The 20,982-nt window shown below is 41.9% G+C and overlaps 1 long non-coding RNA gene across 1 annotated transcript in view; it reads right to left on the bottom strand.

The window, feature by feature from the left end:
* Nucleotides 1-381: 381 nt before the first annotated feature.
* LOC148012223 (uncharacterized) overlaps nt 382-20,982 on the bottom strand; it is a 37,736-nt gene continuing 17,135 nt past the window's right edge. Inside the window, exon 3 of the long non-coding RNA XR_015689137.1 lies at nt 382-2,945. This is a non-coding gene — a long non-coding RNA (uncharacterized LOC148012223). The remainder of the gene's footprint in view (nt 2,946-20,982) is intronic.

Here is a 20,982-nt window from a genome sequence, read left to right on the forward strand (position 1 = left end):
AATCAAAGACCTAACTCATTAACTGGAGACTCCATCGGTTATCAAAGCCCTCAGAGCTTGGTTCTTAAATGGTTCAAACACCTCTATAGATGAAGATGATACTTCAACATCCACCTCTAAATCATCAGCATCTTTGATGAAGAGCCATGCAAAATGAGAAAGAAGAGCAAATCAAAACTAATACCAACTGAAGCACAACTCTAGAAAGGAAAATTGAAGACATCACAGAACGATTCCACGCACTAACCCAATGAAGAGCAGCATCAACTGAATTAGAGGTCTAGTGTGCAAAATGCAGGAAAAGTAATCATTCAGCCGAGGATTGTGTTCAGTGCACATACTGTATGTATGGCATATGGACATCCTGGGGAGAATTGTAATACTAGACTAAAGCACTTCAGACAAGAAGCTGATAGTATAGTTGCTCTAGCAAGTGCCACGGGGGAAGGACAGTACAATATTTGCAGTGCAGATGCTAGAGGAAGAGGCTGAGGAAGTGTTAAGAGTGGCAGGAGGAAGAGACACCTTTCGCTACTAGAAATGTGGCAAGGAAGGACACCATTCAGCCCAATGCCCAGACAGTACTGCAACAAAAGAGGCTCCAGTAGCTGTAGTGTAGCTGGTAATGAGACAATTGCCTCAGGTAGTTGCTGCTATGAGAACCCAGTATAAGCAAAAATAGAGCAGTGATAATAAATATGAACAATTAAAAATCTCTGATTCAGCATGGAAGATTAAGGGCTGAGCAAAGACTATTGGCTGCCAAAATTACTGAGGGTATGACCAACCTTCAAGCAGAGAGGAGAGAATGTTCAGAAGCTTGTGCCCTTCGGAGAGTACCTCCAACTAGCAAGCAAGGTACTAGTCCAGGTAAAAATGGAGCAGAAGATCCTACATTATGTGGCGATGATCACTGTGAAAAGGAGTCTTCTAGGAAGAAGTTGGCGACTCAACAAGGAAACGGCACTAAAAACGAAGCTGCCAGTACCATCTACCAGTCAAGCAAGTGAAAGAAAGAGATAGCAATCAGCTGAGACCATGAGTTTATACTTTGATCTGGCACTCTGTCAAACACATAGCATGATTCTGCAAGTGCACCACATTCAAGATACACATCCACAAGAACAATTCCCACCAAAGTGTTGCTATTATAGAGGTCTCTCTCAAATTCTCTGCCTATGATTTCACTATGCACCTTTTGTCCTAGTTCTAAGGCTCCTAGCATGCAACAAGCCTTTGTGCAAAGGGCATCCTCAGGTACATTCTCCAGCTGCATCTGGTTGAAACAGCTCAATACCTCATCATCATTACCACATTCCACATATGCAGCAATTAGTGCAGTCCATAACACTATGCCTCGACTTGTTATCCCATTGAACACATGATGTGCTCCTGAAAGCAATCTGCATTGCCTATACATATCCACAAGTGTGCTTCTCACATAAAGCTTTTTGTCCCAACCCTTTCTGCATACTTCAACATGTAGATCTCTGCCCACTTCCAAGTTCCCTATAATGCCACGAGCTTCTATACCAAGGACCAGAGTCAATAAATCCACGGGAACATATCCTAATTGCATTTGTTGGAAACACTTCAACATCTCTTTATTGAGCTCATTTTCAGCATATCCTTCAATCGATACAGTCCATGAAACTGCATCTTGAGCTAAACTTCCGCATCTCTTCATTGAGCCCATTTTCAGCATATCCTTCAATCAACACAATCCATGAAACTGTATCTCGAGCTAGAAGCTCATCAAATGTCTTTTTCCTTCAGTTATAGAGCCACATCTGCCATACATATCAATTAATGATTGCTCCCTGAGAGATTTTAAATTCTGCTAATTGGAATTTGGCATGTAATTACCAGCCCACTTCCAAGGCTCCAATGGTCCCACAAGCTTTCAAGCAGAAAATGAATTTGACAGTGTCTTTGGATACACCTTCCAACTGCATCTGATTGAAACAACTGAGGACTTCATCACAATGGCCAGCTCAACACATGCTGCAATTAGAGCTGTCAATAGGACAGCATCCTTAACTGGCAGTCTGTCAAATAGCTGGCATCCTTTTGTGAGCAAGTTGCATCGGCGTACATATCCACCAGTGTGGTGTTGACATGGAACCCTTGCTCCAAACAATTTTGAATAATTTGTCGGCCTGTTTCCACAATCCCGACAGTTGCACAAGCTTTCAAGCAGTAAACATATGTGACAGCATTTGCAGGCAATCCTTCAAGCTGCATCTGTTTGTAAGAATCCAGTATTTCCTGATTGAGACTGTGTTCAGCATACCCTGTGATGAGTGCAATCCAGAAAACCACATTTTGAATAGGTAGGCTCTTGAGAACTTGGTGTGTGCTTCAGCGAGGGAGCCACATTTCCAATACATTTCCACCAGGGTACCATAGGCATTATTGTCTGTATCCAATGCATGCCAGACAATATCAGCATGTATTAGCCTGCCCATGTCAACACTATGGAGAAGGGAGAAGGCCTTGAGCAGGGCCACTATGTGAATTAAGTACCAGACGGAACCCTAATTTCAGCACAGTCCAGAAGAGGAAACAAGGGACTTGCTCCATTGGGAAACTTTGCAACATGCAACCCAAAGATTGTGGTCACCAATGCAAGTGACAGGGGGGGCAGGCTCAAGCTCATGAATGGTTGGAATGGAAGTCGTGACCTGCATTCACAGTGCACAATAATACACACACACACACACACACACATATGCCCTAAAGGGCAATGCTAACAAACAAAGAGATTAGAAAAGGGAAGGGCATCAAGCATCTGCTAGGATTAGAGACTACCTTCAATGCCTTCATATGTTGACAGAAGGTTTCTAGGCCTTGGAGTTTGATGGACCTTGGTTGAGGGTGTTTGACTTGCAGTGGACCTACCTTATGTTAGAAGTCAAGGCCTTCAAAGCAGACCACTTGTTGGCCTGTTCGACAGTAAACAAAGCTTGAATTATTGAATAAGAAAATAAGCATGAACAATTCTTTGACTAGTAATGATTAAATTCATACTTACAGAGACAAGGTGCTTGGCTGGATATATCATGTTCTTGTTTGATGGCTTCTTGGTAAAGAGCTTATTTTCTTTGCATATCACTCTATTAGCACGGTCTCGGGCCTCTAGTACTTGTAAGGTTGCCTTATCCTTTATTGCCAACTTATAAAATTTCTTGACTAGATTTTAGAACAAAACTCTTGCACAGTTGTAGACATAATACCAATAGGCACATCCTCTGCAATGCACTCTACTAAGCCTGAGTTAGCTGTTCCTTGATCTACATCTAGCTTCCGATTCTCCCATTATCATCTATAATCTTGGTTGTTTCTAGGAATGTTTTACTTTCAATTTCACCCCAATCAACATAGTTGATAGGTACGAAAGGTACAATACGGTACAGTACGATAAAATATGGTACTAAGTGGTACCATAAGATTTTATAAGGTACGATGCGATATTAGAATGAAAAAAAGTTAACTTGATTTTTTAAAAACTATAAATGATAGAACACATGTTTAAAGTGAAAATAGGAATACCATTACAAAATAAGATGTAGGCCCTCACAATCACATGTGCAACATACTATACAACCAGTACATATATGGATGATACTAATTGAATTGATTTAAAAAAAAGAGAGACCTATGATGAGGCATCACTATCATCATCATCATCATCATCATTGGAACCATCTGAGTGCTCAAGCGAGTCTAAAGATGACTCCTCGGCATCAAATAGTGAGACACTCTCGTACTCATCCTCACTAGGTTACCATCATCATCAAATGATGGCTCCCTAGGCAATGGCTGCGTAGGCAAGGGGAGATGTCATCATGAGGCGGCATGGGATAAGAGCTACTAGAGCCCCACCTCACATATGTCTATAAGCCACTCGAACCACCCCTCCACAAGATCGGAGGGCACCAAATGACCATGTTCCTATTGCCACCGACTCAAACTCCTCGCCCACGAGCACGCTGACTGCAAGTGTCACGACTCACGAGTATCTACTGCTATAAGCTCGCTATAGAGCTCCGCAAATATCATTTGCTTCTCCTTATCAACCTCCTAATGTACACTTAAAAAAGGAGTGTCACCCATTAACTTAAATGTATTAACATTCACCTACACAATGCATATAAGATTATAAATATTAATATATAGAGTATAAAATTCAAAACAACAAATTAAAACTTGACTTTTATTTTGAATTTATGAATCATGATTTAAATTTAATGGTTAAGTGTTTACCCATACTCATCATAGCCCTGATCATGCATAAGTTAGTTAGCAATAGACTAGCCGCTCTTAACTGTCGTATGCTAAGCCAATTGCGAATCTTCGTGTGAATGAAAGAGTAGGCACTCCAGTATTTTTCTCCATCCCACTCATCCCATAGAGTAGACACCACTATTTGTTGGCATAGGGTGGACCACACCTCATAAAGACGCTCCAACAACAACATATAAGCAAACCGAGTTGAAGAAAACTTCTTCAACTCAAGTGTGATAAAGGCTTTTCAAGCTTGGAGTTGGAAGTTCAAATAGGGGAAAGGAGAGTGAGAGAAAGGGATAGTGAGAGGCTCGAAAGTTAGAGAGAGAGGGGATAGCATAGGCTTGATAGATAGATAGCTTGCTTAAAGAGAGAGAGGCTTAAGAATGCTTGTTGATTTGCTGTGAAAAGATGGAGAAAAGCACCTTTTATAGGCTAGAGAAGAGTGTGGAAGAAGAGACAAATCCAAGGTGGAAGAAGGGAGGCCCAAGAGCATATTTGGAATCCAAGGCCCAAGTCAAAGAGTCAAAAGTGGGCTGGCTGTACCTTGGAATCCAAGGGGGCTGGGGTAGTAATGTGGCTTAAACAGGCAGAAAACATGCAGTCGGTGGCCGTTGGACAGACACCGAAACGCATCCAGATGCAATGGCAAAAACTGCCTGTCAGTTTTCTCCATGATCTGCCTGTATGGCCAATAAACTGATCTAGTTAATTCCATCTTCCTCCTTTACTGGACAATCTAACAAAGAGTTTCTTAAGCAATTTCTTGCAGATAAACTCCCTGCCTATTACTTATCAAGGTTGAGCCTGCTTGTGTCTCATCTGAGAGATCTTCATTCACGCCTTCAGTGTCTACAAAAACAACTTCATCAATCTTGTTGGCAGAGCCTTGAAGCATGACCAGCATGAGCCTCCATTCTTTGCCTTTTACCCGACCCGAACATGGATGTGGACTCATCACTGCCAATGGTGGACACATCAATATCTTTCCACCTCCATATCTTTGACCCCAGGACCCACATTCAATAAGGGCTCGGACTCTTCATATACATCTGTTTTCTCTTCGCAGGCTCCTGCACACACACATCAATTTCATCTTCCATTTCCTCTTTCATGGCTCCAATCAAGGTCTTCCACACATGTTCAGGCAATAGTGATTGTTAACATCTGTAGCATGAATTTCATCTTCCATTTCCGCTTTCAGATCTATTGGATCGAGACTCTCAAATACAACATTTTTGTTTGGTAACACCATCCTGTCCAAAATGGCAGATGGTGCAGTTGAGTAGCAGTCTGTGTCCATAGAATGCGGGCTGGCCCAATCTCCTTTCCGTTGAATCTAATTTCTTTGACTCATAGCACACTGGATGGCCATCTTGCATGAGCATGCCACCAATGGCATAACTAGAAGCATCTATATGGACCTCAAAAGGTCTGAAAAAATCTGCCATCTTCAACACTGGGGTTTGAATCATCATACTCTTGACCTGCTCAAAAGCTTGTTGTTCCCGCTCTGTCCATTGAAAAGTAGCTGAATTGGCTGTCAAATCTGTTAGTGGAGCCGTGATTTTACTATACCCTTGAATAAATCTGCAACAGAGGACTGTGAAGCCCAAAAACTCTCTAACTTGGCCAACCTTACAGGGAGCAGCCAAATTCTTCACTGCTTGCACCTTCTTGGGATCGATGGCAATGCCATTTTCTTTGACTAAGTTGCCCAGAAATTCAATCTCCTGCATTGCAAACTCGCACTTTTCAGGCTTGACATACAATTGGTTTACCTGGAGTCGAGAAAAGACCTTCTCCAGGTGTTCCAAGTGCTCTTCTAGAGTTTTGCTATAGATATCATCAATGCATATGATTACAAAGTCATCCAAATAGTCAGTGAACACTTTATCCATGAGCTCACAAAAGGTAGCCAATGCATTAGTGAGTCCTTCTGGCATAACTAGCCACTCACAACTTCCATACCAGCTTCGGAAATCCGTCTTCTCTTCATCACCTTTCGCGATCCTGATTTGGTGGTATCCTGATCTCAAGTCGATTCTACTAAAGTAGCATGAGAAGTAGCGTGCTCCTTGTAACCAATCCAATAATTCATCTACTACTAGCACAAGGTACCTATTCCTCACTGTTGATTTATTGAGAGCCCTATAATCTGTGCATAATTTGAGAGACCCATCCTTCTTCTTGACAAATAGCACTGGAGCACCATAGGGTAACCTACTGGGTCGAATGTGCCCGGATGCTTTCATTTCCCCTAGTTGTCTCTTTAGCTCCATCAATTTTGAACCCGTCATCCTATAGGCCGGCCTAGCTAGAAGCTGAACTCCTAGGCAAGAGATCAATTCTATGATTTAGATTCTACACTCTTGCGGGAGGCTACCCTGGAGGCAATTGGTTAAGCATGACATCCTAAAACTTGTTCAGGACCTCTCACACTTCTCATCTCCTATTGTCCAAATGATCTATAGAATAGTGGTTCTTCTTCAATAAGCCGCATCATACAAAGCCGTAGTTGGCTCCCATACTTCAACTCTTTTTCCAATTGCTTGGCAATAATCTCTATGGAACATTGAACCTCCACTTATTATTCATGTTTCCCTGAGTTGTCTTCATTGCTTCAATTTGGTCCTTCGTCGGCTCTATCTCTAGTAAGCTCTTAGCTTGTTCCTCATGTTTTTGATCCTTTACCGGCACCTTTGGGACCCATACTTATGTAGCACTGTCTTTAGAGCACTCCTTGTGTCACTCGCCTTCATGACCACCAACCTGGCATCCACTGCATTGCCTGCCGGTGTTGTAATCTGGCCCTTGCATCTTATGCGAAAGTGCGGTACCCACACTACTGTCTGTGGGATCTGTAAGTAGATCTTATTCTTTCTAAGACCCATTATTTGCGCGACGTGGTTGTCTATCCAATCCATGCCTAATATGCCTTCAAAATTATCCATTGGGACCATTATGAAATTCAAGCTTGCTTGCCATTAGCCAATCCGAACCGGCACATCTTTTGCTAATTCACAATATCTGTATTTCCCTTGTACAAATGACACTTTCAATGCATCTACCCTCGTAGACCTCACAGCTAGTCGAGCGGCTACTTGAGGCGATAAAAAATTGTGAGTTGCATTGTGTCCACCATCATCACTTGTGGTTCATTTCCCACCTTAGCTTAAACGAACATGCTGGTAATGCTCGGAATGAAAGCCGACATGATCGATGAGGATTTTGCCCCAACAGCACCAACCTTAAGGCCTTTGCTTCCCACTGCTTGCCTTCATCTTCTATTTTCTTAATCTGAACTGTGGACTTGGGACCCTCTGTCTGCTTGTGCATAAGCAAATCTAGACCCACTTATTGAGGCTATTGCATCTCTCGGACACTCTTGAGCAAAGTGAGGTCCCCCACATATATCGCAGGACAATGGGCCTCCTTTACCTTGATTGAATCTATTTCCCCCTCCATAACCTCCCATGTTTGTGTAGTTCCCTCGGCCCACTCTCGAGTTCATAGTTCTAGAGTTGACAAAACTATTCGTTGGAGTTGACTCGGACCGAGTTTTCTCATTGTACTCTAACCTAAGGGGTTCCATCCACTACTTTCAAATACATTACTTTGAAATGATCCTTGACCCTTTCTATTTTTCCATATTGAGTTTGTAGGAGCGGTATCCCCTTGAGAGATGCCACGACCTATCTCTCCTTGTCTGCCATCAAAATTTGCTAACCTTTCGACCATGGTCATAGCCTCCATTACACTTCCAAGCTCTTATTTTTCTATTTCCCTTCGAGCCCAAGGTTGCATCCCATACAGAAAACCATGCAACTTTCTAGTGACATCCATGTCAAGGAGCTGTAGCATTAGAGATCTATATTTTTGTACATAGTTCCTCATTCTTCTAGCAATTTGCCTCAGATTTCTCCTTTCATATCTAACTTTAAATGGCTCATTCTTTGGTACAAAGTAATCCTTCATGTTTCTCTGTAACTCATCCCATGATAGTTTCCTGCCATATTGTTCTTCTTCATATATCAATCACCCTCCAACAATTGGACTGCTACCAAGCCTTTCCGTTTGCTTGAGACTTTGAGTAGCCTCATATACCCATCCACTTCACAAATCCATCTATTTCGACTCACAGAGTCCCTTTCTCCTTTGTAGTTTTCTAGTGCCAAGGCCTTATACTTTCCTAGTTCATCTGATGAGAAATCATTCCGATCCTTCTTTTCTTCCTTTCTGCATCTTCTGTGATCTCCATCATTGTCGGTCTCGGCTTGAGCCTTTCCCAAAGCTTTGGATAGTATGGTAGCCAACAGGTCCTTCATCATCTCCCGCATGGCCTCCATTGGGTCGGGCTCGTACTAAGACACATCTCCATCATGCAATGTTTCTTCTGTCTCATTTTCATGTTCAATTGCATATGCTTCATCTACCTCAATTTGAGGTCTACTTGGCCTGATTCCAAAGGCCACAGAGATCTCATCCCGATTATCTTGAATCCCATCTTTGTTCTTGTTGCGTCCACCCATGTTGATGAACCACAACTAGATTTCCTACTCGAATCGCTTCCACACCCGCTAGCCTTCGCGTGAGAAGAGCTCTGATACCAAGTGAAGCACTAGGAGTGCGTGGAGTGCTTTGCTGTGATGGGAGGTTCTTTAGGAATGAAATGAGCTTGCTTCGAAAAATAATCAACCACTAAAAATATGGCCGTGCAACCATGAGATTTCAGCAAATCTATTATGAAATCCATACTCACCACGTCCCAAGGACAGGAAGAAATTGACATCTCTTAAAGTTCCCCTGCTGGCTTCATCCGTTGTGCTTTTACCATTTGACAAGTAGAGCAGATACATACATATTCTATAATGTCCTCCCGCATTTTGAGCCAATAGAAAAATCTTTTAAAAGTTGTCAAATGTCCTCACTTGACCAGAGTGACCACCTATAGGACTGTCATAACATTCCTAGAGACTATCATAACATTCCTAGAGTACTTGGTATCAGAGCTCTCCTCACACGAAGGCTAGACCTTCAACAAGCATGGGAGCGATTCAAGCAGGAATCTAGTTGTGGTTCATCAACATGGATGGATAGAACAAGAACAAAGATGGGATTCGAGATGACCGGGATGAGATCTCGATGACCCTTGGAATCGGGCCAAGTAGACCTCAAAGGATATGTAACTGAATATGAAAATAGGATAGAAGCAGCACTGCATGATGGAGATATGCCTCGGCCTGACCCAATGGAGGCCATGCGGAAGATGATGGAGGACCTGCTAGCTACCATGCTACCCAAAGCTTTGGGAAAGACTCAAGCCGTCTCGACAATGATGGAGATCACAGAAGATGCAGAAAGAAAAAAAAAAATGATCGAAATGATTCCTCATCAAATGAACTAGGAAAGAATAGACTCCAAACACCAAAAAAGTACAAAGGCGAAAGGGACTCTGTGAGTCTAAATAGATGGATTCGTGAAGTGAATGGGTACATGAGACTACTCAAAGTCTCAAGCAAACGGAAAGGCTTGGTAGCGGCCCAACGGTTGAAGAATGACGCTTCAAAATGATTGATGTATAAAGAAGAACAATATGGCAGGAAACTATCATGGGATGAGTTACAGAGGAACATGAAGGATTACTTTATACCAAATATTGGGTCATTCAAAGTTAAAGATGAATGGAAAAATCTGAGGAAATTTGCTAGAAGAATGAGAGACTATGTACAAAAATATAGATCGTTAATGCTACACCTCCTTGACATAAATCACTACAAATTTATTTGGTTTTCTGTATGAAATGCAACCCTGGGCTCGAAAGAAAATAGAAAAACAATAGCTAAGAAGTGTAATGAAAGCTAGTGATCCGGGTTTTTTACAACCCGGATTTCTACCACAAAATTTGGCCAAAACCCCTATCAAGAGCTTTACCATATCACTTTGGGTTTACTCTTCAAGCACTAGGTTTGCTACATTACTTCTCGATTATGATAATTCTAGCAAATGGGGGGAACAAGTTCTTAGAAGGGATGTCAATGTAAAGGGTAAAAGGGATGGTTATCTTAGTGAAGATGGAAATGGATTACACCTAGGAGTTGAGTGAGTGCATAGATTTTTCAAAGGACTAGCCTCCAACTACACATGGGTTCCGCCTGCATCACTAAGATTTAAAATCTATCACCATCATTAGAGGACACCTCACCCTAGTACACAAGTCAATATCCACATCATGGTGTCATTTGGATCTTACACAAAAGCTTACAAGCATGGACCCCTTCTGCTACATGCTTATATGCATTTATATATATATGGGAGACTAAAGTCAAAGCAGCTTTTGTAAGCCATTTTTTATAATCTCAATAACTCCCAAGGAAAAGCGAATTTCAAGAAATTTTCCGAGTTACCTAATCGGTTTGGACCTGGTCTACAAAGTTGCAGAAGAAACTTTTTCAGATTCTTCACCGATTTGAAGCTACGAAGGCACAAACTACTGGCTATATGCAATTTTCTTCTCTCTTTCACCACACCAACTTTCCATTCTATCCTTCTTGTAAATATATTATAATAATGTGCCTTGGGCACCCACCTTTTGTAATGTAGCTCCCTTTCTCTATTTTGTCTACCACCACCCTTGGCTTCTTGCATGATGACCAAGCTGGGGACTTGTCCCATCCACTATTCTCCATATTTTCAAAGATGCCATACATTATCTAGGATTATGTTAATCAAGAAGATTAGCTTAATCTAATCCCTCATGGAGGCTATATAAAGAGCCCATGGAGTATGGTATGGGGAAGAAGGACAATGACAAGCACATGAGAGCACTCTAGAATACCCTTATGCTAGTCCATCTCTTCGAGGTGAGCTATGAGTGAGTTCTTTTATTATGTAGCATAATGGCAAGCTTCCTCTACCTCTTCTCCTCTTATCTCCCTCTCTTCTTATCTTCTCATTCCATGTAGCATAATGACAAGCTTCCTCTACTTCTTTTCCTCGTGTCCCTCTCCTCTCATCTCTCTCTCTCATATTCTAATATGGTGTCTAGTACATATATTCTCTCTTGTAAATTTGTGTCTTGGTTCTTTTGATTCTCTTTGAGAAAAGAGATGTCCTAGCCCATCCTCCCTTTAGCTAGGTGGTGCCCCTCTTTAGTTCTCTTAGTGAGGATTGGAGGTTGGATGGGTGAGAGGCAACCCATTCATCATTTCAGCCCTCATTTTTTGTGCCCCCACTGAGGACATTCTCATCCACAATTCTCTACCTCCTTATACGGGACGATACAACACATAGTGGTGCATCCTCTATAACAAGTGCTCCAAGTGGCTCTTCTCCAACGCCTTACCAACTCTTTTTGAAGCTGATCGAAGTCCACGACTCCCACAATGGTCTCCCAAGGAAGCCCAAGAAAGGAAGTATGCCTATCGAATGACGGCACGTATGCGGGTAAAATGTGTTCACCTTAGAAATTCTATTCTCTCACAACGGAAAAAATCATGTTGTCATCAATTGCTAGGTTATCATAATTGTGGTGAGTGTTTTGCAAACAAAGTGAAGGCCCTTCCGAGAGATCCTCGTCTCCAAATCATGAAATCCCTCTCTCTCTCTGGCCTAATCCATATCAAAGTAGGACAACTATGCATGAACGGTATGGAGTTTTGTAGAGGTGCAAAGTATGGAGACTACCTTCAACTGTTGCTAGCTCGAAGGTTGGGTGTGGTTGAAAAGGTAGCCATCACACCTTATGAAATTTATGTTGCCAAGGATGGACACACTAAGGTAAGAACAATCACTGATGAGCAAATCCTCTGTATAGCAAAGTTGGTGGATTCCAGAAAGAAACACTCTGGGAAAAATCCTTCATAATTCAAGAAAGTGCATTTCCTCTACTCCCTTAAGTAGTATCCACTTATGAATAATAATAATGACCCGAATTTCTACATCTTCCACTCTGTACAAAGCATCCAAGTTAATGTATGCATCAGTAGAAAGATTTTCTTCCAGCAGCGTCTTGTCATGTACTTTGGGGCTGAAAGATTAAGGGAGATTCTTGTATCACCACAATCTATAATCTTCCCAATGTTAAACTACAATGCATCCTTCAATGTACATGTCTTTATTTTATTATAATAGTTTCTCATGAATTACCACAAGTTGTATGGACCTATCCGTCCACTTGCTATGCAAACTGTGTATATTGTAGCTAGCACAAAGCTTAGATGCCAAGGCATTATTAAAAGCATACTGGGGCCTAGACGTCTTACTGAAATCAATGCATCTGTAAACCCATTCATCCTTCCCCTCATAAAATACAACTTAAGTCTAGACGTGTTCATCTTTGTACTCTACTAAGATAACATGGCATTTCCAAGCTTTTTTGGACACAAAGGAAAGAAAGCTCTAGACTTTTTGGATGACTTAAAGATGGCATTCCTAGTCACAGACCAGGATTATGAAGCAACCAAAGTACGGGCCTTCTCTTTAGTTCTAAAGGGTGATGCTCGAGTGTGGTATCAAGCTCTCCCGGAGGCTACAAGGGGTAATTAGAAGGATCTCAAGACCACATTCATGCACAAGTACCAAGATATAGAGCCCACTGAAGATATTTGGAGACAGCTCTTAGATCTTCGCCAAACCTTACCAGGGGAGTACCAAGCCTATGAAGGCATATTTATAAAATTGTGCGATAAATGGATAGCCTCCTTAGCCGAGGGAGAAAGAGTACTCGATTGCCTTAAGAAAGATTGTTTTCTAGCCGGACTCCACCCTCTACTAAGGGAGAAGGTCAAAGGAAAGTTTCCCATATCCAATGAAAAATTAGTCACTTAGACCAAGGAGAAAGATAGAAAATTGAAGTATCAAGCTTAGTTGAAGAAGAGAGTTGAGCCCATACATGTTTTACGAACCATACCAAGGCCTAGAGAAATAGCAGAGGCCCCACGTGAACCGGAGATGCCACAGCAAAAGCTCCTACAACGCATTACTAATCAACTTGAAAGCCTTTCGTTAAATTTAGTGCAAGAAGTACGGTCTCCTCCCCTTACCCTCATCCCAGGCGTTTTCCAGAAAATGGGTTCCAACCAAGAAGGAGGGGACAACAAGTGACACCACCTAGGGAGAGGCTTGTTCCACCAGAGGTGCCGCCCTTGCTTGTCCAACCGCCAGAGAATCATGATGTCAGGATAATTAGTTTAGATGAGAGTGATGTCAAAGGGAAGGTCAAAGTAGTAAAGGTTGAAGCAATGCCGGTGAAGAAAGCCCATAGAATTGAGAGAATGGAGCCTACACCACCAAAGGAGATTGAAATATGAAAAAGGAGACAGAGTCATCAATGGCTGTAAAGACACGCAACAGTAAAAAGAGGAGGGCTCGCTCACGCCGACACATTGAGCCAGATGATTTTTCCCTGGGTAAAGGTACTAGAGCTTATGATTTACTTGCTGATGTGAGGGATCAAGGGCTAAAATTTTCATAGCTACAATTACAACATCTATCTCCAACAGTGCGGCGACAATGGTCAAAGATGGTAAGCATTAGATCCATAAAGAATAGACATGTGAATGCAATCCAGGCTAGAAAGATGAAAGATATTGTGCCTCTAGTAGAAGCCGAAATCAGTGGGCAGAGAGTATCAAAGATATATGTGGATGGAGATGCAGAGATTTGTGTCATGACGGAAAAGTGAACAGGTAAATGAAACTACTAAATTTGGGGTTAAAATGGCTAACAATGTAGTAGAAAACGGAGCTTGACATGTATGTGATGCTAGTGAAGAGAGACGGCTATCCGCTCATCCTCGAGCGACCATGGCTAACGAGAATGAAAGCCAGACAAGATTGGGAGACAGGGGCTTTAGAGCTAAGGCCACAAAAGGGGCTACAAAAAAAATGGAAAAGCACTATCTACAACATGAAGGAGGGCTGATAGAAGGATCTTGTGTTAGAGACCACCGCTGATGAATGGAGTTCCAGCGAGGGTTGGTCATAGAGTCTTCTAATGAGGAGGAAGAAAGCTCTCTAGAAGTGATGGGGATTACATTAAAAAGACCTTCTAGTAGTGAAATTCCGCAGCAGCTTCCAAAGGTCGAGAAGGAGGGGTTTAGAAAAAATGTTAGCTAAGGATCTATCCGTTGAGGAGAAGGCAGCCTACATGGAAGTGGTGATAAAACACTCTACACTTTTTATTTCTGATTATGAACACATCACAGGTGTGACAGCAGTACAACATCACATTAATCTAAAAGAGAGAGCAAGGCCAGTGATGCAATGACTATGACGGTTGGGAGTAGTTTAATAAAACGCTCTACTCGTTGAGATGCAACGACTTTTAAAGGCAAGCTTCATCTATCCAATAGGGGACTCAGAGTGGGTTTCACCTGTAGTGGTAACACCCAAGAAGAATGGAAAATGGAGGATTTGTATGGACTACAAGCCGCTAAATGCTGCAACAAAGAGAGATCACTTTCATCTTCCTTTTCAAGATGAAATATTTAACGAAGTGACCGGGCATGAGAGATACACTGTTTGTGATGGATATTCAAGTTATTTCCAGATCCGAATAGCTGAGGAGGATCAACAGAAGATCACCTTCATTACGCCTTGGGGGTGTTTTGCTTACAAAGTAATGCCATTTGGATTAACAAATGCCCCAGCTACCTTCCAACGATTTATGAATTATGTCTTTCAACCATATTTTGGGAAATCCATCAAGGTCTTTATTGATGATTTTTGTATTTATAGTTCTAAGGCTCTACATCTAGGAAAGGATGAAATATTTAACGAAGTGGCCGGGCATGAGAGATACACTGTTTGTGATGGATATTCAGGTTATTTCCAGATCCGAATAGCTGAGGAGGATCAACAGAAGATTACCTTCATTACGCCTTGGGGATGTTTTGCTTACAAAGTAATGCCATTTGGATTAACAAATGCCCCAGCTACCTTCCAACGATTTATGAATTATGTCTTTCAACCATATTTTGGGAAATCCATCAGGGTCTTTATTGATGATTTTTGTATTTATAGTTCTAAGGCTCTACATCTAGGAAAGGTGGATGAAGCTTTCAACCGCCTCGCATAAATGGGGGGGGCAGTTAAACCATGAGAAGTGTCGCATTGACAAAAGCAATGTAACTTTGTTAGGGCATGTCGTAAGTGAGAGGGGCATTGAAGCAGATCCAAACAAAGTTAAGGCCCTATTGGCGGTGCCATCACCATCTTCTGTGAAGCAACTAACCTCTTTCATTCAGAAGGTGCGATATATGGGACGGTTCATTCATCTCCTCTCCCAATTAGTATTTCCACTGCAGCAGTTAACCCACTCTGCGGAGCTCCTGTGGAGTAACGAAAGAGAAAGGTGCTTTCACGAGGTGAAGAAGGCTCTTAGCATCCTTCCTATAATTTTACAGCCTTGCTAGAATCAAGAGTTTTTTGTCAACCCGAGTTTTGGGAAAGATGCTCTAGGGGCAGCACTAATACAAAAGCATGCTAAAACTGGCCTAATGAGACCGGTTTACTTTTCTAGCAGAGTAATGACAGCATCAGAACGAGGGTACAAGATGGTCGAGGTGATGGTTTTATCTCTAATGTTTGCTGTAAGAAAGTTTCGTCATTATCTTCTCCCTAGGCTGTTCACAGTGATCACGACAGAAGAGCATTTTCCCTATGCCTTACAGCACATGGATGTTTCAGCCAGAATCGCTAAGTGGATGATACAACTCCAAGAGTTTGACTACACCTTCAAGGTGGAGGATTCTACTCGAGCTTGCCTAGCTGATTTGTTGACCCATAGATGCCATCAAAAAAAGTAAAAAGAAAAGGGAAAGGTAAAAGAGGAGACACCTTCTCTTGAGAAGCCGCCATGGGTGGAGAATGCCCATGCCCTCTACTTCGATAGGGCCTACAAGCGTATTAAAGACAGAGCGGCAGCAAGAATAGTGGTATTCAGTCCCCAAGGTGACAAACTTTATGGAGAAGGTATCATCTTGGAGGATGTCCATTCTAACAATGAGGCAGAATATCAAGCCTTGCTTTTAGGTTTGAGGTGGTGTCTTTCACATGGTGTCACTCGACTTAATGTTTTTGGGGATTCTATGCTAATTGTTAAGTAAATGAAAGGAATCTGGGCTTGTAAAAATGATAACTTAGCAGTGAAAATGAGAGAAGCTAAAACTCTCATGAGGAAGCTACAGAAAGCCCAAATCTATTTTGTGCCAAGGCGCACAAATGGCGACGCAGATACTCTAGCAGCAGCTGAAAAATTGAAAGAGGTAATGGTGGGTAGCATTGCAGTAAAGCTTCCCTTGTTTCAGGGTAAGTTTCAACTACAAGATGTGCTTTATTTTCTTGAGCATGGTGAGGCACCTACACATATGAGTAAGAGTGAGAAAAGGTGGGTGGCTATTAAGGCCACTAAATACCGCTTGATAAATGATGTGTTGTATTGCAAAGGAAAGGATGCAGCGCTTAGAAGGGTGCCAACAGCAAATGAGATTATGGATGTGATTAAGAGTTGCCATGAGGGGGTTTGTGGCGGATATTTTGCTCAAGAAATAACCAGCAGGAAGATTCTCCATGCCGGTTTTGTGTGGCCTAGTCTACATCGAGATGTGCAACATTGGTGCCGCACTTGTGACGATTGCCAAAAGGCCGGACCAAGGAAGCTAGTGTATGAGGAACAAAATCCCATAACTACATATGGCCCATTTGAGAAATGGGGGATTGATGCAATAGGGTCACTCCCACAAACTCAGTCTGGCAAGGAATACATCATAATGGATGTGGACTACATGAAGAGGTGGGCAGAGGCTTCAGCAACTAGTAGGATCACAGCCCAAGAAGTGGAAAAATTTGTGTTTGAAAATATTTGTTGCAGGTTTGGCACACCTTTGGAAATTATCTCTGACTGGGGTCCTGGTTTTAGAGCCAACCTAGTAGGGGAGCTAATGGAAATGCTAAAAATCAAGCACAGGCATTCTACTCCCTACTACCCACAGTGTAATGGTTTGGTCGAAAAAGTGAATGGGCTAATTTGTAAGATAATTACCAAGCAAGTACACATGCACCCCAAGCACTGGGATAAAAAATTGAGTGCAGCTCTTTGGGCCTACAGGACTTCATTCAGAACCTCACTTAGCTATACTCCATTTCACCTCGTCTATGGCTAAGAGGCTTTGCTTCCTATAGAGGTGAAACTGGCCAGTTTGCGTGTTTTAGTAGCCAGTCGAGAGAAGAATCAAGATAAGAAGTTAGAGAAAAGGATCTTCGATCTAGAGAGACTGGAGTTAGACAGAGAAGCAGCAGTCCAACACTATTCCATGCAGGCTGAAGAGAGGAGAAAGACATTTAATAAGAAGCTGACTAGCAAACACATAAGGGAAGGATCACTTGTGCTACGCTATGATAACCACTTTGATAATAGAAAGGATGCTAAACTTGTGTTCAAGTAGGAAGGGTCATTCATGGTCATAAGGAGATATCCAAACGGCAGTTATAAGCTAGGTGACATGGATGGAAAGGTTCACAAGACAAGGGTAAATGGATGGCGACTGAAGCCTTATTTTCAAAGAAATTTGAACACTTTGGAGCAATCATTCAATGAAGAGCCACCAATGAGGGGGTGCAGTCCTCCTTGCTCTATTGGACCATCATTAGCAAGCTAGAGGCATCAATGCCTCTAGCCTAAGGGGAGGGCTAATGATCTGGGTTTTTTACAACCCGGATTTCTACCACAAAATTTGGCCAAAACCCTTATCAAGAGCTTTACCATATCACTTTGGGTTTACTCTTCAAGCACTAGGTTTGCTACATTGCTTGTCGATTATGATAATTCTAACAAATGGAGGGAACAAGTTCTTAGGAGGGATCTCAATGTAAAGGGTAAAAGGGATGGTTATCTTAGTGAAGATGGAAATGGATTACACCTAGGAGTTGAGTGAGTGCATAGATTTTTCGAAGGACTAGCCTCCAACTACACATGGGTTCCGCCTGCATCACTAAGATTTGGAATCTATCACCATCATTAGAGGACATCTCACCCTAGTACATAAGTCAATATCCACACCATGGTGTCATTTGGATCTTACACAAAAGCTTACAAGCATGGACCCCTTCTGCCACATGCTTATATGCATTTATATATATATGGGAGACTAAAGTCAAAGCAGCTTTTGTAAGCCGTTTTTAATAATCTCAATAACTCCCAAGAAAAAACGAATTTCAAGAAAATTCCCACATAGCCTGATCGGTTTGGACCTGGTCTACAAAGTTACAGAAGAAACTTTTTTCAGATTCTTCACCGATTTGAAGCTACGAAGGCGCAGACTGCTGGGTACATGCAATTTTCTTCTCTCTTTCACTACACCAACTTTCCATTCTATCCTTCTTGTAAATATATTATAATAATGTGCTTTGGGCACCCACCTATTATAATGTAGCTCCCTTTCTCTATTTTGTCTACCACCACCCTTAGCTTCTTGCATGATGACCAAGGTGAGGACTTGTCCCATCCACTATTCTCCATATTTTCAAAGATGCCATACATTATCTAGGTTTATGTTAATCAAGAAGATTAGCTTAATCTAATCCCTCATGGAGGCTATATAAAGAGCCTATGGAGAATGGAATAGGGAAGAATGACAATGACAAGCACATGAGAGCACTCTAGAATACCCTCATACTAGTCCATCTCTTTGAGATGAGCTATGAGTGAGTTCTTTTATTATGTAGCATAATGGCAAGCTTCCTCTACCTCTTCTCCTCTTATCTCCCTCTCTTCTCATCTTCTCATCCCATGTAGCATAATGGCAAGCTTCCTCTACCTCTTCTCCTCTTGTCTCCCTCTCCTCTCATCTCTCTCTCTCATATTCTATATATATTCTCTCTTGTAAATTTGTGTCTTGGTTCTTTTGATTCTCTTTGAGAAAAGGGATGTCCTAGCCCATCCTCCCTTTGGCTAGGTGGTGCCCCTCTTTAGTTCTCTTAGTGAGGATTGGAGGTTGAATGGATGAGAGGCAACCCATTCATCATTTCAGCCCTCACTAGCTATGACCATGGCTGAAAGGTTAACAGATTTTGATGGCAAACAAGGAGGGGTAGGTCATGACACCTCTCAAGGAGATAGCACCGCTCCTACAAACTCAACATGGAAAAATAGACAAGGTGAAGTATCATTTCAAAGTAATGCATCTGAAAGTAGTGGATGGAATAACAGACAGCCTCTCAAGCTAAAGTACAATAAGAAAACTCGATCCAAGTTAACTCTAGCGAACAGTTCTGCTAACTCTAGAACTACCAACTAAAGAGTAGACCAAGGAAACTACACAAACAAGGATGGAGAAAAAAATAGATTCAATCAAGGTAGAAAAGATCCATTGTCCTGCAATATACGTAGAGAACCTCACTTTGCTCGAGAGTGTCTAAGAGGTGCGCAACAACCTCAACAAGTGAATCTAGATTTGCTTATGCACAAGCACAGACAGAGGAACCCAAGTCCACAATTCAAATTATACAAATAGAAGATGATGACAAGGAGTGGGAAGCAAAAAGGCCAAGGTTGGTGCTGTTGGGGCCAAAGCCTCATCGACCGTATAGACTTTCATTCCAAGCATCACCAACATGTTTGTTCAAGCTAAGGTGGAAGATTAACCATAAGTAATGATGGTGGACATAGGTACAACTCACAATTTTCTATTGCCTAAAGTAGTTGCTCTACTAGATCTGAGGCCTACGAGGACAAAAGAATTGGAGGTGTCATTTGTACAAGGAAAATACAAATATTGTGAATTGGCAAAAGATGTGTTAGTTCATTTGTACAAGGGAATTACAAATATTGTGAATTGGCAAAAGATGTGTTAGTTCATTTGTACAAGGGAATTACAAATATTGTGAATTGGCAAAAGATGTGCCAATTGAAATTGACCAATGGCAAGCAAGCTTGAATTTCATAGTGGTTGCAATGGATAATTTTAAAGGTATATACCATGTCATGCAAATAATGTATCTTAGAAAGAATAAGATCTACTTACAAAACCCATAGACAGTAGTGTGGGTACCGTACTTTCGCACAAGATGCAAGGGCCAAAATACAATACCGATTGGTGGTCACAAAGGTAAGCGACACAAGGAGTACTCTAAAAGACAGTGCTACACAAGTATGGGTTCCAAAGGTGCCAGTAAAGAAACAAAAACATGAGGAACAATCTAAGAGCTTACTAGAGATAGAGCCAACGAAGGACCAGGCTGAAGCAATCGAGACAACTCAAGGGAAACATGAAGAACAAGTGGAGGTTCAATATCCCATAGAGATTACTGTCAAGTTGGAAAAAGAGTTGGGAGGTTCAATGTCCCATAGAGATTACTGTCAAGCGATTGGAAAAAGAGTTGAAGCATAGGGGCCCACTATGGCTTTGTATAATGCGGCTTATTGAAGAAGAACCACTGATTCAACAGATCATCTAGACAATAAGAGATGAGAAAGTGGGAGAGGTCCTAAACAAATTCCAAGATCTTGAACAAGTTTGCCTCCAGGGTTGCCTCCCTACAAGAGTGTAGATCATAGAATTGGTCTCTTGCCCGGAGTTCAACCCCCAACTAGGCCGGGCTATAGGATGACCGGTACAAAACTAGTGGAGCTAAAGAGACAACTAGAGGGAATGAAAACATCCAAGCACATCCGACCCAGTAGGTCACCCTATGT

The sequence above is a fragment of the Lygodium microphyllum genome, chromosome 27, assembly GCF_053477565.2.
Source record: "Lygodium microphyllum isolate KBCC chromosome 27, Lygodium_microphyllum_v1.1.10, whole genome shotgun sequence".
NCBI lineage: Eukaryota > Viridiplantae > Streptophyta > Polypodiopsida > Schizaeales > Lygodiaceae > Lygodium > Lygodium microphyllum.